We start from the raw sequence: 16,416 nt of genomic DNA on the forward strand, positions 1-16,416 counted from the left end.
CGTGGTGGTATGTTGTTGTTAGTCATTTTCGTCATCATAACAGTGATCCCCTATTTGTTACAATGTGCACAAAGAATAATTCAAAAACTAATACAACAAGTGAATGCAGTGATTCACTTAAGTATGATACTAACTATACTATGATACCATGAAAATGTCATAGTTTCATCTAAAGGTAAATTAAAATTGTACAGTGTTAAGTCTTTTTTTATGTAAGCAGAATGAACTGCTAAATATTTTAAGTGTATGTTAAGGGGACGGATGCTAGAGAATGTATGGACGTACAAAGATGTATTGACTAGATAGATCATGACTAGAGTTTCTTTTAAAATATATATCTCAGTGTGCCTATATATATATAAGCAGGAATGTAACTTGCAGATTTTTTTTGTATTATATGTATTAATTTGCATATTCCCAGACATGCATACAGATAGATATGTAGCATAAAGAATCACAGAATAGTTTGGGTTGGAAGGGACCTTAAAGATCATCTAGTTCCAACCCCCCTGCCATGGGCAGGGACATCCCACTAGATCAGGCTGCCGTGGCCCCATCCAACCTGGCCTCGAATATCTCCAGGGATGGGGCATCCATAAATTCCCTTGGCGACCTGTTCCAGTGCCTCACCGCTCTCACAGTGAAGAAATTCTTCATTTTGTCTAGTCTAAATCTGCCCCTCTCCAGTTTATACCCATTGTCCCTAGTCCTATCACTACAAGCCTTTGTAAGCATTCCCTCCCTAGCTTTCTTGTAGGCTACCTTCAGGTATTGGAAAGTTGCTATAAGGTCTCCTCTGAGCCTTCTCTTCTCCAGGCTGAACAATCCCAACTCTCTCAGACTGTCCTTGTATAGGAGGTGCTCCAGCCCTCTGATCATCTTTGTAGCCCTCCTCTGGACCCGTTTCAACAGTTCCATATCCTTCTTACGTTGAGGATTCCAGAACTGGACACAATACTCCAGGCAGGGTCTCACAAGAGAGGAATAGAGGGGCAGAATCACCTCCCTCGATCTGCTGGCCACGCTTTGTTTGATGCAGCCCAGGATACAGTTGGCCTTCTGGGCTGCAAGTGCACGTTGCCGGCTCATAGAATCATAGAATCACTAGGTTGGAAAAGACCACTATTATCATTGAATCCAACCATTCCTATCTGCCACTAAACCATGTCCCTGAGAATCTCGTCTACCCGTCTTTTAAATACCTCCTGGGATGGTGACTCAACCACCTCCCTGGGCAGCTTGTTCCAGTGCTTGGTAATTCTTTCTGTGAAATTTTTTTTCCTAATGTCCAATCTGAACCTCCCCTGGCACAGCTTGAGGCCATTCCCCCTTGTCCTGTCCCCTGTCACTTGGGAGATGAGACCAGTTTCCTCCTCTCTGCAACCTCCTCTCAGGTAGCTGTAGAGAGCAATGAGGTCTTCCCTCAGACTCCTCTTCTCAAGGCTAAAAAACTCCACTTCCCTCAGCTGCTCCTCATAAGACACATTCTCCAGCCCCTTCACCAGCTTCGTAGCTCTTCTCTGGACACGCTCCAGAGCCTCAACATCCGTCTTGTAGCGAGGGGCCCAGAACTGAACACAGTCTTCGAGGTGCGGTCTCACCAGTGCCGAGTACAGGGGCAGAATAACCTCCCTGGACCTTCCGGTCACGCCATTTCGAATACAAGCCAAGATGCCATTGGCCTTCTTGGCCACCTGGGCACACTGCTGGCTCATGTTCAGTCAGCTGTCCTTCTCCTCTGGGCAGCTTTCTAGGCACTCTTCCCCTAGTCTGTAGCACTTCATGGTGGTGTTGTGCCCCAATGCAGGACCTGGCATTTGGTCTTGTTGAACCTCATACCATTGGTCTCAGCCCAGCGGTCCAGCCTGTTCAGATCCCTTTGCAGAGCCTCCCTACCCTCAAGCAGATCGACACTTCCTCCCAGCTTAGTGTCATCTGCAAACTTACTTAGGCTGCATTCACTCCCCTCATCCAGATCATTGATAAAGACATTGAACAGGACTGGAGCCAGCACTGAGCCCTGGGGGGCACCACTTGTGACCAGCCTCCAGCTGGAGTTAACTCCATTTACCACCACTCTTTGGGCCCAGCCATCCAACCAGTTTTTTACGCAGCAGAGGCTTCACCTGTCCAGGCCAGAGGCAGACAGTTTCTGAAGCAGAATGCTGTGAGAAACTGTGTCAAAGGCTTTACTGAAGTCCAGGAAGACTACGTCCACAGCCTTTCCCTCATCCATTAGGCAGGTCACCTTTTCATAGAAGGCAATCAGGTTAGTTTGGCAGGACCTGTCTTTCATGAACCCATGTTGACTGGGCCTGATCACCTGGTTCTCTTGCATGTGCTTTATGATAGCACTCAAGATCACCTGTTCCATGAATTTCCTCAGCACTGAGGTCAGACTGACAGGCCTGTAGTTTCCTGGATCCTCCCTCTGACCCTTCTTGTAAATGGGTGTAAATGGGTGCTTCTCATCAACCAGCACCCTCAAGTCCTTCTCCACAAGGCTGCTCTCAATCACATCATCCTCCATCCTGTATTGAAAGTGGGGATTGCCCCGACCCAGGTGTAGGACCTTGCATTTGGCCTCATTGAACCTCATGAGATTCGCACAGGCCCACTTCTCCAGCCTGTCCAGGTCCCTCTGGATGACATCCCATCCTCCTGGTGTGACAGCTGCACCACTCAGCTTGGTGTCATCTGCAAACGTGCCGAGGGTGCACTCAATCTCGCTGTCTATATCATTGATAAAGATATTAAATGGCACTGGTCCCAGTACGAACCCCTGAAGGACACCACTTGTCATGTATGTCCATCTGGACTTTGAGCCATTAACCACTACTCTCCGAATATGACCCGCCAACCAGTTTCTTATCCACTGAACAGTCCACCCATCAAATCCATATCTCTCCAATTTAGAGAGAAGGATGTTGTGTGGGACTGTGTCATAGGCTTTACAGAGGTCTAGAAAGATTACATCCATCGATTTTCCCATGTCCTTTGCTGCGGTTACCCCTTCATTGAATGCCACTAATTGGTCAGACAGGACTTGCCCCTGGTGAAGCCATGCTGTCTGTCTCTAATCACCTCCCTGTCCTCCATGTGCTTTAGCATGGCTTCTAGGAGGATCTGTTCCATGATCTTCCCAGGCATAGAGGTGAGGCTGACAGGTCGATAGTTCCCAGGGTCATCTTTTCTACCCTTTTCAAAAAATGAGTACAACGTTACCCTTCTTCCAGTCACCAGGGACTTCTGACTGCCATGACTTTTTAAATATCATGGAGAGTGGCTTGGTTGGAAACTACATCTGCCAATTCCCTCAAGACTCAGGGATGCAGGGATGCATCTCATCAGGTCCCATAGACTTATATATGTTCAAGTTTCTCAAGTGGTCACGAACCTGATCCTCCTCTAAATAAAGAAATTAATTTATGCATTACCAATAAAGAAATTAATTTATGTATTTTATGAGCAATTTCCAAGCATTTTAAAGATAATTTCAGCAGACTGTAATATTCATTCAAATTATATCAAGCTTTAAGACATGATTCTTTTACAAATTTTACGAGAAGGAATGCTCTCACTACTACTAGTAATAATTATCTTTTTGCCAACCCAAAAAATAACCACTATGATAAATTAGGAGAATTCAAGTTACATTTTCAGAAACATAAAAGAAAGGTATTTCTAAGAAGTGAAGCAAAGAATGAAATTAGTTCTCTTTGCAAATCCTTCACTTGGAAGAAGCAAGTAAAGAATATTGCTTCTGCAATTTATGAGCAGTTTATCATTACAAAAAGGAAAGCCAAACCATTATTATTGTCCTGTATTTGAACCTCAGTGACTTTTAATTTCCAGTAGTATTTTTTCCTGCACTATGTTTGCGTTAGGGCATGAGACTTTTGTAAAAGCAGTCATGCGTGCAAAATGCAAAGTGAGTCACTTGCAGTTCACTAATGATCTGCCCTACAGAATATGCATGACTTGGTGGGATGACTCACATAATTGGAGTGCTGCCATGGTTGGCTATAAACACTTCAGGTGGGATAGGTGAGGAAGGAGAGGTGGTGGAGTAGCCCTCTATGTTAGAGAGTGTTTTGATAGCCTAGAGCTTAATGATGATGATGATAGGGTTGAGTGTCTATGAGTAAAAATCAGTGGAGTAGATATCGTAATGGGAGTCTACTATAGACCACCCAGCCAGGAAGAAGAGACTGACGACTTATTCTACAAGCAACTGGGAGAAATCTCATGATCACTAGCCCTTGTCCTTGTGGAGACTTCAACCTACCAGATGTCTGCTGGAAGTATAATACAGCAGAGAGGAAACAGTCTAGGAGGTTCCTGGAGTGCGTGGAAGACAACTTTCTGATACAATTGGTGAGTGAGCCAACTAGAGAAGGTGCCCTGCTGGAACTGTTGTTCATGAATAGAGAAGAACTTGTGGGAGATGTGACAGCTGGAGGCATAGCAATCACGAGATGATAGAATTCTCAGATCAAGAAAAAGCAGGGGGGGGGTGTCAGTAGAATGGCCACCTTGGACTTACGGAGAGCAGACTTTGGTCTGTTCAGAAGGCTGGTGATAAGGTTCCATGGAAGACAGTCCTTAAGGGCGAAGGAGCCCACGAGGGCTGGACACTCTTTAAGAAGGGCTTCCTGTCAGCACAAGAGCAGGCCATCCACATGTGCCAGAAAATGAGCCGGTGAGGAAGAAAACCGGACCCGCTGAGCAGAGAGCTTTGGGTGGAAATCAGGAAAAAGAGGAAAATATATGAACTTTGGAAGAAGGAGCAAGCAACTCGTGAGGAATACAGAGATGAAGAGAGATCTTGTAGAGATAAAATCAGAAGGGCTAAAGACCAATTAGAACTTAATTTAGCCCATTCCGTGAAAGATAATACAAAATCCTTACACAATTATATATCAGTAACAAAAGGAGGGCCAAAGAGAATCTCCAGTCTTTATTGGATGCAAAGGGAACAACTGTGATAAAGGATGAGGATAAGGCTGAGGTACTTAATGCCTTCTTTGCCTCAGTCTTTAATAGTAGGGTAAGATGTTCCCTGGGTACTCAGCCGCACGAGCTAGAGGACAGGGAGGGAAAGCAGAACAAAGCTCCCTTGATCCATGAGGTGGTGGTTGGAGACCTGTTTGGCCAAGTAGACATTCACAAGTCTATGGGACTGGATGGGATCCACCCGAGGGTATTGAGGGAGCTGGTGAATGTGCTTGCCAAACCTCTTTCCATCATCTTCCAGTAATACTGGCTGACTGGGGAAGTTCCACTTGACTGGAGGCTGGCTGATGTTACACCCATTTACAAGAAGGGTCAGAGGGAGGATCCAGGGAACTACAGGCCTGTCAGTCTGACCTCAGTTCTGGGGAAGGTCACAGAGCAGGTCATCTTGAGTGCTATCACACAGCACATGCAAGACAACTGGGTGATCAGGCCCAGTCAACGTGGGTTCATGAAAGGCAGGTCCTGCCAAATTAACCTGATCACCTTCTATGACAAGGTGACCCGCTTATTGGATGAAGGAAAGGCTGTGGACATAGTCTACTTGGACTTCACTAAAATCTTTGACCCAGTTTCTCACAGCATTCTGCTCAAGAAACTGGCTGCTGCTGGCCTGGACAGGGGCACCCTCTGCTGTGTTAAAAACTGGCTGGATGGCCAGGCCCATAGATTGGTGGTAAATGGAGTTAACTCCAGCTGGAGGCCGGTCACAAGTGGTGTCCCCCAGGGCTCAGTGCTGAGTCCAGTTCTGTTCAATACCTTTATCAGCTACCTAAAGGGAGGTTTTAGAGAGGTGGATGTTGGTCTCTTCGCCCAAGTGATAGGTGATAGGACGAGAGGGAATGGCCTTATGCTGCATCAGGGGATGTTTAGGTTGAACATTAGGAAAAGTTTCTTCACATAAAAGGTTATCAAGCACTGGAACAGGCTGCCCAGGGAGGTGATTGAGTCACCATCCCTAGAGGTATTTAGAAGGTGGGTAGATGAAGTTCTTAGGGATATGATTTAGTAGTGGACAGATACGGTTGGAGTTGATGATCTAAGGGGTCTTTTCCTACCTAATGATACTATGATTCTATGATTATATCAGTCCCTTAAAGTGAACACCTGAAGACTAGAAATATATTTGATCACATTTTAAGAATAATGAAGTGAAAACTTGTTGAGCATCAAATGGAGTAGAATGGCCTTTTCACCTACCATATCCACCTCAAAGTAATGAGATAGTAAAACAGTAGAATACTAAAGCAACAGCTACACAAAAAACCAAATCTATTAATACCTCTAAGCAGGGATTCAATTTGTGGGGAGTTGTAAGGAGCTTCTGGAAAAATTCACATGGAAGAAGGAAGTTTACAGGATGTAAAAAGAGACTGGCCACTTGGGAGGAATATAGGAATGCTGTCAGGGTATGCAGGGATACAACAAGGAAAGCTAAGACCCACTTGGAATTACATCTGACAAGGAACATCAAGGACAACAAAAAGGGCTTTGCTGCTGAGGTTAGCCCTCAAGAATCCCAGACCCTGCAGGAAAGGAAGACTCTCCCTTATTCAAGGAGGATCTGGTTCAAGATCTTTTAGGCAAACTGGACACCCACAGATCCATGGGCCCTGATGGGATGCACCCATCAGTGCTGAGGGAGCTGGCAGATGTTATTACTAAGCCTTTCTCTGTTATTTTTGAAAGATCATGGAGAACAGGAGAGATGCCTGAGGGCTGGAGAAAAGTCAGTGTCACTCCAGTCTTCAAAAAGGTCAAGAAGGATGACCCAGGAAACTACAGGCCAGTCAGCCTCACCTCCATCCCTGGAAAGGTGATGGAAAAACTTATTCTGGATGTCATCGTCAAGCATCTGGAGGAAAAGAAGATCGTTGGGAGTGGTCAACATGGATTCACCAAGAGGAAATCATGCCTGACCAATCTGATAGCCTTCTATGATGCCATAACTGTCTGGGTAGATGTGGGGAGAGTGGTGGATGTTGTCTACCTTGACTTCAGCAAGGCTTTTGACACTGTCTCCCATCACATCCTCATAGATAAGCTTAGGAAGTATGGGTTAGATGAGTGGACAGTGAGGTGGATTGAGAACAGGCTGATTGGCGGCACAGTCTAGTTGGAAGCCTGTAGCTAGCAGTGTTCCCCAGGGGTCAGTACTGGGCCCGGTCTTGTTCAATATCAGTGACCTGGATGAGGGGACAGAGTGCACCCTCAGCAAGTTTGCTGATGACACAAAACTGTGGGGAGTGTTTGATACACCAGAAGTCTGTGCTACCATTCAGTGAGACCTGGACAGGCTAGAGAGTTGGGTGGAGAGGAACCTAATTAAGATCAACAAAGGCAAGTGCAGAGTCCCGCCGCCTAGGGAGAAATAGCCCCATGCACCAGTACAGGTTAGAGGTTGACCTCCTGGAAAGTGTCAGGAGAGATAGTGAGCAAGAAATAGCCACAAGTGTTGTTGGACCTGTGGAGCAGGAGTGCAGAGCGTTTGATATCAAGTGAGCCTCCAGCCTGAGAATAATCAGAATCGGTAGCAAAAACAAGAAGGCATGAAAACAGTGACGGTGGTCACGAGGAGCTTGGAAGGAGAAGAACATGCTGTGGAAATTTTTATGAAGGACTTGTGGGACTGGTGTTGACATTTTTTTGTAAGGTATAAATATGAGCTTGTAATAATAAGCTTGGTCTTAGCTTGAAACGAAAGCTGAGTCCGTGAATGTTAATACACCACAAATGGCGCCTGATTTAGGGTCTGAACAGAGGCTTGCATGAGGTGCACTGTCCAGTGGCGTACGTCAGCAGAACATTTGGAGGGGCTGAAATGAAGCCCAGGGTGCACTTGTAGACACCTGCCCACTGGACGGAAGGTGAGCTGCCGATAAGGTGATGGGGAACATCTAGGAATGGAAAGATGTAATAGACATATTTAAATATATTTTAAAGAAACAAAACCGAACACTGGAAACTAACGATCTTAAAACACTTTTGGCATGGGCTCGAGATCAGGAGCCTTCTTTTGACATTTGCTCAGCATTCGAGCAAGAAACCTGGCATAAGATCAGAGTTCGACTATGGGATCAAGCGACTCAGTCGGATGAAATGGCTGCTAAGTTGCTCGGTCCCTGGTGGACTGTTTTTGAAGTGCTGAAGGTGCATGCTGGCTCCAAAGAGCACAGTGAGTATTTGGAACTGAGTGCAGGATCATCAACAGCCGCACTAACCCCCCACCCCCCTAAACTGGCTGCACTTGCCTCTACACCCCCCAAAGGGGATGCTGACAACCCCTTTGATCCGGGTCTGACAGATCCTGAGAAGGAGCCTGATCTATTTCCACCCTGTCCCTCAGACAGATGGGCACAAGTCAGGATGGAGGCACAGCTGTGGGGAGAGGTTGAAGTATTGTAAGCTCTTCCTGTGATTTATTCACGAGACACCGGTCCGTGCTGGGAATCAATTAGTTATGAAGTGATAAAGGAGATTTGAAAAGCTGTAAAACAGAATGGACTAACTGCTCCGTTTATGTTAAATTTGGTAGAAGGTATCGGTGACACATAGCATCTAACATCACAGGACTGGAAATCAATTGCCCGATTAGTTATGACTCCTATGCAGTATATTATCTTTACATCAAACTGGAAGGAGTCAGCGACTATCGCATAGATGAATAATTCACAGCAACCACAGGATAGTCCTTTGCTATGAAAATACTGTAACACTTAAAGACTATTACCTGTTAAACAATTGATATGAACCTTATATTATAATGCATATGCATATTTTAAGTGTTGTATGTGTTCAGTACTGTGTATAGTTGAAATATCCATAACATAGGAAAACTGTGGATCCAATAGTGAACAACTCATGCTGTTATTGACTAAACGTAGCCAACATTGTATGGGTATATTAAGCTAGCTTTCAAATGAGAGAGTGTGTGTGTGTGTGTGTGTGTTTGAAGATCTTCAAACATTTGTAAAACTCGTAAAATTGGGTTTGGTTACAGGGGTTTGAGCCTCTGCTTGTCTTGGTTAATCTTAAAAATGCAACTCTGGGACCTTTCAATCTCAAACGTCCACTAAGCCGGCAAACAGGTAGATTTACCTGGGACCTTTGGAGTGAAAGGCTGCAGAGGACAAAATTTTAAAATACCTATCAAAACAGGAAAAAAAAAAAAAAGAGAAAAGAAGAAAATGGAAAAAATAGAAAACAAGAAAGAAAAAAGAAAATACAGAAAGAAAATACAGAAAGAAAATGGAAAAAGGAAAAATAAAAAATAGAAAAATAGAAAAAAAGAACATAGAAAAAATAAAAAGAAAATGGAAAATAGAAAACAAAAAAAATGGAAAAAAACCAGCCCTGTGGCTGTGTGTGAGTTCCTCACCTCCCCCCGCCCCCCCCCCCCCCCCCCCCCCGCCTTCTCCTCCCTTTTTCCTCAAATATGAAATTTTTTTTCTTTCAGCTTGGGCTTCATTATCTCTCTAGGGGAGTAACAATTTATGAAGAACACTCTGCATTCCAGCGTCCCTTATCAGATCAGCAACTGCTGGGTCCTAGTACAAACAACCGTAAAGTGGATTTTAGCCAGACACCAATGAACGCATAATTTAAGAGTCCAAAAGGAGTATCCTCTGAGATTAAAAAACTGCAAAGGAATAATAAAGTTGATGCATTTGCAGCCTTGAGAATTCCCATACAAGTAAAACCAGACAAAAGAGGCCAGGAATTCGACAACGCCTGGACCGTTACAATAAATGTCTAAAAGATTATCACTTTATAAATCAACACCATTCCAAATACGATATCGGGGGTAAACCATTAACATCAAAGAACCAAGGAAACCAGCAACCCAGCGTGCGGCAGAGACGCATGACAGCAATAAATGCTCCCGCTCAGATCTTCTCCACAGCCTCCTCAATCGCAGTAAGGGATTAATGCATTCATAAGATATCGCTCCAAACTTTTGGTCCTATCAGTAATGGTTTAAGTGCTTGGTTAGTGGGTCATTCGAGTGTTACATTGCAAGGTCTTTTTGTGTAATCTGGTGTTATTAATTCTGATTTTACTGGACAAATACAAGCTATGGTTTATATTTCTTTTCCACCTGTGTATATCACCCAAAGCAGTTGTGTTGCACAATTAATGCCATTTCAAAGATAGCATTAGAAAAAGTTGGCCTTCAAGTGGCACCTGAAAAAATTCAAACCTGGAAATATCTTGAGTGGAAAATTTTAGATGCCACAATTGAACCTCAGCATGTCAAATTGTAAACAGTAGTTAAAATGATTTGCAAAAGCTCCAATCAGTTGGCTTAGACCTTATTTGGGTATTACTAATGCAGAACTAAGTCCATTATTTGATCTTCTTAAGGGGGACATGGCTTTAACAGCACCTCCTACTCTTAAGAGTGAGGCACAACAAACTTTGGGCAAAATTGAAAAAGCCAAGGTCTTTGTCAAATCACTGCAGTCTGGCCAATGGGAAGGTCCATTTGACCTACTCACTTGGGTAAGAGGTTATGCTTGTGTTTTAACAGTTTCTGGAACAAGTTGGGTGCCAGCACGGTGTGTCCCTCCATGTTTGAACAGAAGTGGTAATCATGATGAAGATGATGGCAATACTAACATGGACAGCAGTGATGCTGGGAATAAGGTTTGATTCCCCCCATCCACAGTAACAATATTTGGATGTCTTTACCGAAAACTTTGAATCAGACAAAGTTTTGTATGTCAATGGCTCAGCCGGAACAGCCCTTTCATACTTGTCTAGTAGCACTTCCTCTTGATGTCATGGTTGGAATAATTAAAGTTTGGGATCCTACAGTTTGTTTTGCTGGAGACAACACGACAGAAATATGTTTGCAGACCATAGGGCACAACACATATCAGTTACCAGAATCAAAAGTAGAGCCGCAAGAACTAGAGATTTCAGGATCAGTAGAAATGGATTATTGTATGAATTTCAATTGTAATTCATATACAGGCAATTGGAATCAGTATAATTGTCAGTCATTTAATGATGTTAATGCAGAGAATGCTTATAAAAAATTTATATGCTTATAAAAAAGTTTATGTTGTAATAAGACCTTACCAATATTCCCTGGAGATATAAAGCCTAGACAACACCCACCAGGGGTATTTTTTGTATGTGGTGATCGAGCTTAGGCAGGTTTGCCATCAAGCATTAAGAGAGATCCATGTGCTCTAGCGCGATTAGCCATGCTTATGCCTAATATAGTAATGATATTTAATCATTCTATTTTGAGCCACCAGAAAGAAAGGCGACCTTTACATGCATTTGCCAGTGACTGCAGTGACAACATACAGCTGTGGAACTGAGGAGAGATATTTGCAGCGAGTCTATTTCTTCCACATGCAGCAGCAGCAAAGGCACTAACCCAGCTGAACAGAATGGCATGTTGGTGGGCCAAACAGACAAACACGACACCAGAGATTTTGACACAACTGGCAAATAATGTCAATTCTGCAAGACGCAAGGTTACATAATTGTGCTGGCAATCGACTTTTTGGTGCTAGCGCATGGACATGGATGTGAGGACTTTGAGGGAATGTGTTGTATGAATCTGAGTGATCATTCTCAATCTATTCATAAGGCTATATCAACACTCATAGAGGGAACAAAAAATTTAGAAATGGATAATGGTTTCTTTGGGTTAGAAAACTTACTAAATAGCTGGGGATTAATGGGATGGCTGAAATCTTTAGTCAGAATAGCTTTACTCTGTATTGGTATATTTCTATATGTAGTCACGTTTGCCTTGCTTTCTGCGAATTGTACAACGAGCAATTGATAGTTCTTTGAAGGCGGTGATGATTGTAAACAAAAAGGGGGGAGCATGGGATGCACCCCTCAAGAGAGACTATTAAAAGCTATGCATGTTCTAAATTTTTTAAGACAATATTCCCCCGACAGAGTGACATTTTATCTTGAAATCAAATGATAACATGAGTAAAGCTAAAGTAATGATACGTAACTTAGAAACGAGAGAGTGGGAAGGTCCATGGTCATTAATAACATGGGAGCGAGGATATGCTTGTGTCTCTACAGATTGTGGACCACAATGGATACCAGCAAGATGTGTACGACCTGCATTGCAATAATTGTGGGAATTTCATGTTGTGCAACCACCATTCCATGGATTCCCGCACAATCCAAAGAAAACATCTGGGTAACCCTAGCCAATGCAGCAGGGCAAGATTCATTGCGTTTGTCAGTAGCAACACTAACCAGTCCATTTAGCACCTGTTTAGTAGGTTTGCCGATAGATGATGTTCTTTATTAGGTGTGATAAAAGTAGATTTTAATAAATATTTTAGTTATATAGGCAAAAGTGTAACACTTATATAAAATGTTAAGGCCTTACTTAGTGTGTGTAGAAATGATTTTATATGATGTAATCACACGATTTGCAAATATATCCAAATCCAACAACATCTCCCTGCAATTACCAAGAGAATTGTATTTTATTTGAGGACATAGAGCATGGGCAGATATTCTTTCCTATATTTCAGGAGGCCGATGTACATTAGGCAAATTTACATTATTAACTCCAAATGTTTCTATGATTTTAAACCGCACTTTGGTTCACCACTGTCAAACAAACACCACATTGGCAACTTTATCTAGTCTTTTGATTAATTTATCAGATCATTCAGAATTTATACGTAGAAGTATTAACACCTTAGAATATTTAACAGAAAAATTGCAAATATAAAATGAATGGAATACATTTGCAGGACTTTTTGTTGGATTTGGACCTTGGATTATAAAATTAGTCATGATAGGTTTTATGATTTTACTTGATTTTCTTGTAGCATATTGATTTGCGTGCCTTGCTTAATCAAATTAGTGCAAAGCTTGATTGATAAGACAAATATTAGTAGTTCACAAAAACAAGAAAGGAGGAGATGTCAGGAGAGATAATGAGCAAGAAATAGCCGCAAGTGTTGTTGGACCTCTGGAGCAGGAGTGCAGAGCATTTGATATCAAATGAGCCTCCAGCCTGAGAATAATCAATATCCGTAGCAAAAACAAGAAGGCATGAAAACAGTAACGGTGGTCACGAGGAGCTTGGAAGGAGAAGAACATGCTGTGGAAATTTTTATGAAGGACTTGTGGGACTGGTGTTGACATTTTTTGTAAGGTATAAATACGAGCTTGTAACAATAAACTTGGTCTTAGCTTGAAACAAAAGCTGAGTCTGTGCTTGTTAATATGCCACAGAAAGCAGCTCTGCAGAGAAAGACCTAGGAGTCCTGGTGGACAAGTTAACCATGAGCTAATGATGTGCCTTCATGACCAGGAAGACCAGTGGTATCCTGGGGTGCATTAAGAAGCGTGTGGCCAGCATGTCAAGGGAAGTTATCCTGTCCCTCCACTCTGCCCTAGTGAGGCTACATCTGGAGCCCTGTGTCCAGTTCTGGGCTCCCCAGCTCAAGAAAAACAAGAAACTACTAGAGAGAGTCCAGCGGAGGGCCATGAAGATGATTAGGGGACTGGAGCATCTCTCTTACGGGAAAAGGCTGAAAGACCTGAGTCTGTTTAGACTGGAGAAGAGAAGACTGAGAGGGGATCTTATGAATGCTTATAAATAACTGAAAGGTGAGTGTCAAATGGATGGGGCCAGACTCTTTTCAGTGGTCCCCAGTGACAGGACAGGGAGCAATAGGCATAAACCAGAACACAGGAAGTTCCATCTGAACCTGAAGAAAAACTTCTTTACTGTGAGGGTGACAGAGCACTGGAACAGGCTGCCCAGAGGTTAGACTCCTGCAGGAAGGTTAGACTAGATGATCTCCAGAGGTCCCTTACAACCCCTATTATTCTGTGATTCTGTGTAAATAAGCAGCAATGTCCCATGGGAAGTCCCATAGATAAGGGATTCATGTCAATAGCTGCACAAATTCCTGTTAAAACAAGTAAAATCCTATTGAAGTCCTGGAGATGAGGTTGTGGTTAAACACCCAACTCAGGAATCAATATGGGTGACTGTTCCTCCACAAAGGAAAAGGAGTATGGGATGGTGTAGACTCTAGAAGGAGTAAGTTAACCATAACTGAGGCTTTGATTATGTCCAAGACCTAGATTTCTTCTTGAGCAGGAAAATTAGGGACTACTTTATCACTGTGGAAATACTGATAACTGGAACATGCACCCAACCCATCTCTAACAGGTTCTGCCTTTTCATGTTGCCCATGGAACGACTCAAGTGCTGAACACCAGTCACAACCCAACTTTGAAACTACAGTTACAGAAGGAATAGCATCTGTATTAACATGGCATCAAGGACTGACAGTAGGTGTTAATTTTACAGATTATTATTAAAAATTTTGAAGATTAAGGTCCTTGGGCTCCTGGTGGACACCAAATTGAACGTGAGCCGGCAATGTGCCCTTGCCACAAAGAAGGCTAACCGTATCCTGGGCTGCACTGGGAGGAATATTGTCAGCAGACTAAGGGAGGTGATCCTTCCCTTCTTCTCAGCATTGGTGAAGCTGCATATGGAGTACTGTGTCCGGTTCCTGGACTCCCCAGTACAAGAGAGGTGTGGACATACTGGAGAGACTTTAGCACAGGGCCATGAAGATGATGAAGGGACTGGAGCATCTCTCCTATAAGGAAAGGCTGAGAAAGCTGGGACTCATTAGCCTGGAGAAGAGAAAGCTCTGGGGGAGCTCATCAATGTGTATAAATACTTGATGAGAGAGTGTAAAGAAGATGGAGCCAGGCTCTTTTCAGTAGTGCCCAGTGACAGGATGGGAAGTAATAGATACAAATGGAAACACAGGAGGTTCTGCCTGAACATCAGGAAATGCTTTTTTACTGTGAAGTTGACCGAGCACTGGCACAGGTTGCCCAGAGAGGCTCCCTCCTTGGAGACATTCAAAAGCTTTGTGTACATGGTCCTGGGTAACCAGCTCTAGGTGCCCTGCTTAACCAAAGTGCCTATACCAGATGACCTCCAGAGGTCCCTTCCAACCTCAACTATTCCATGATTCTTTGTTTCTGTGACATCCCTCCACATGAACATAAACTGACCTGCACTCTGCTTCTAAATGAATCAAGAAGAACACATTGGGAATATCAGTTGTGATATACCACTTGGCTGCCTTCAACTCCAGTTCATGTACAGCAGCACTCAATGATGGCTACTGATGTACTGTAACTGATGTAACACTGCTTTTTTCGGCGGCATCCAGTAGCAGGACAGTGAGTACTGCAGTGGGGTGGCCATCTGAGGCGGTGGGGTGGCCATCTGAGGCAGGAAAAGCCCAGAAAAACACAGGTGGGAGCAGGGCAGGTGGCGCTAGGCTCCTGACACCCAGCAGCAGACAGTCCCATGCGGTGCCTGACGGGAGGGGGTGGTCCCGGCTGCTACCACGGGAGATTTAAATGATCCCTTGGGAACACAGCGACGCGAAGCACGGCACGTTAGTGTAAGAGGGCAGTTTGAGCAGCAGTTCAAGAAGGGAGGGCGCAGAGAGAGGCCGGAGGCCAGCCAGAAGGGACTGTGGACCATGGTGGCTACCTGGCAGAAGATTAAAACTGCTCTGGGTGCTGCAGCAAGCAGGATAGATGTTGCCACCCAGACAGAGCCTCAGTGGGTACATGCATCTACCCAGACCCTGGGCTGTAGGTAGTGCCCCCCTCCCACACCAGCTCATGCCTCTGGTACTGGCTCCACTTATGGAAGCTGTGCTCGCGTGGAGGAACTCCTTCACATGGTGGCAGAGCTGAGGGAGGAGGTAAATAGACTAAGGATCATCAGGGAATGTGAGAGGGAGATAGATCACTGAAGCAGCGCCATCTCACAAACTCAGCAGGCTGTTGGAACTAGTGTGGCTGAGCAACACCCACCTGCAAACTGCAAGATTGGGGGAACAAGAGATGGGGAATGGCAGCAAGTTCCTGCCTGGTGCAGGAAACCTGCTCTCCCAACCCAGACAACAAACCCTCAGATGACCCTGAAGAGCAACTATGAAGCACTGCAGGTGGAATCCATCCCCAAAGATGAAGAAGATGGCTCCCACAGCCTAGAAACATTCCCTAGGCTGCGCCATCCTCAGATGACCATTAAAACATTCTCTGTAAATAAGAAGAGGAGAGTGATTGTCTTAGGTGATTCCCTTCTAAAAGGAACAGAGGGACCCATCTGCAGACCGGACCCGCTCCACAGAGAGGTCTGTTGCTTACCGGGAGCATCAGTGAAGGATATAACTAGAAAACTTCCTTCCTTGGTGAAAGAGACAGATTATTACCCTCTGGTAGTATTTCAAATAGGCAATGATGACATACAGCGCAGAAAGCTGAAAACCATTAAGAGAGACTTCAGGACTCGGGAGAACGATGGAGGTCTCTGGGGCACAAGTAGTGTTTAGTTCCATT

At 44.1% G+C, this 16,416-nt stretch overlaps 1 pseudogene; it reads right to left on the reverse strand.

Annotated features, from left to right (window-relative positions):
* LOC128850206 (single-stranded DNA-binding protein 2-like) overlaps positions 1-16,416 on the reverse strand; it is a 124,301-nt pseudogene that overhangs the window by 17,441 nt on the left and 90,444 nt on the right.

The sequence above is a fragment of the Cuculus canorus genome, chromosome W, assembly GCF_017976375.1.
Source record: "Cuculus canorus isolate bCucCan1 chromosome W, bCucCan1.pri, whole genome shotgun sequence".
NCBI lineage: Eukaryota > Metazoa > Chordata > Aves > Cuculiformes > Cuculidae > Cuculus > Cuculus canorus.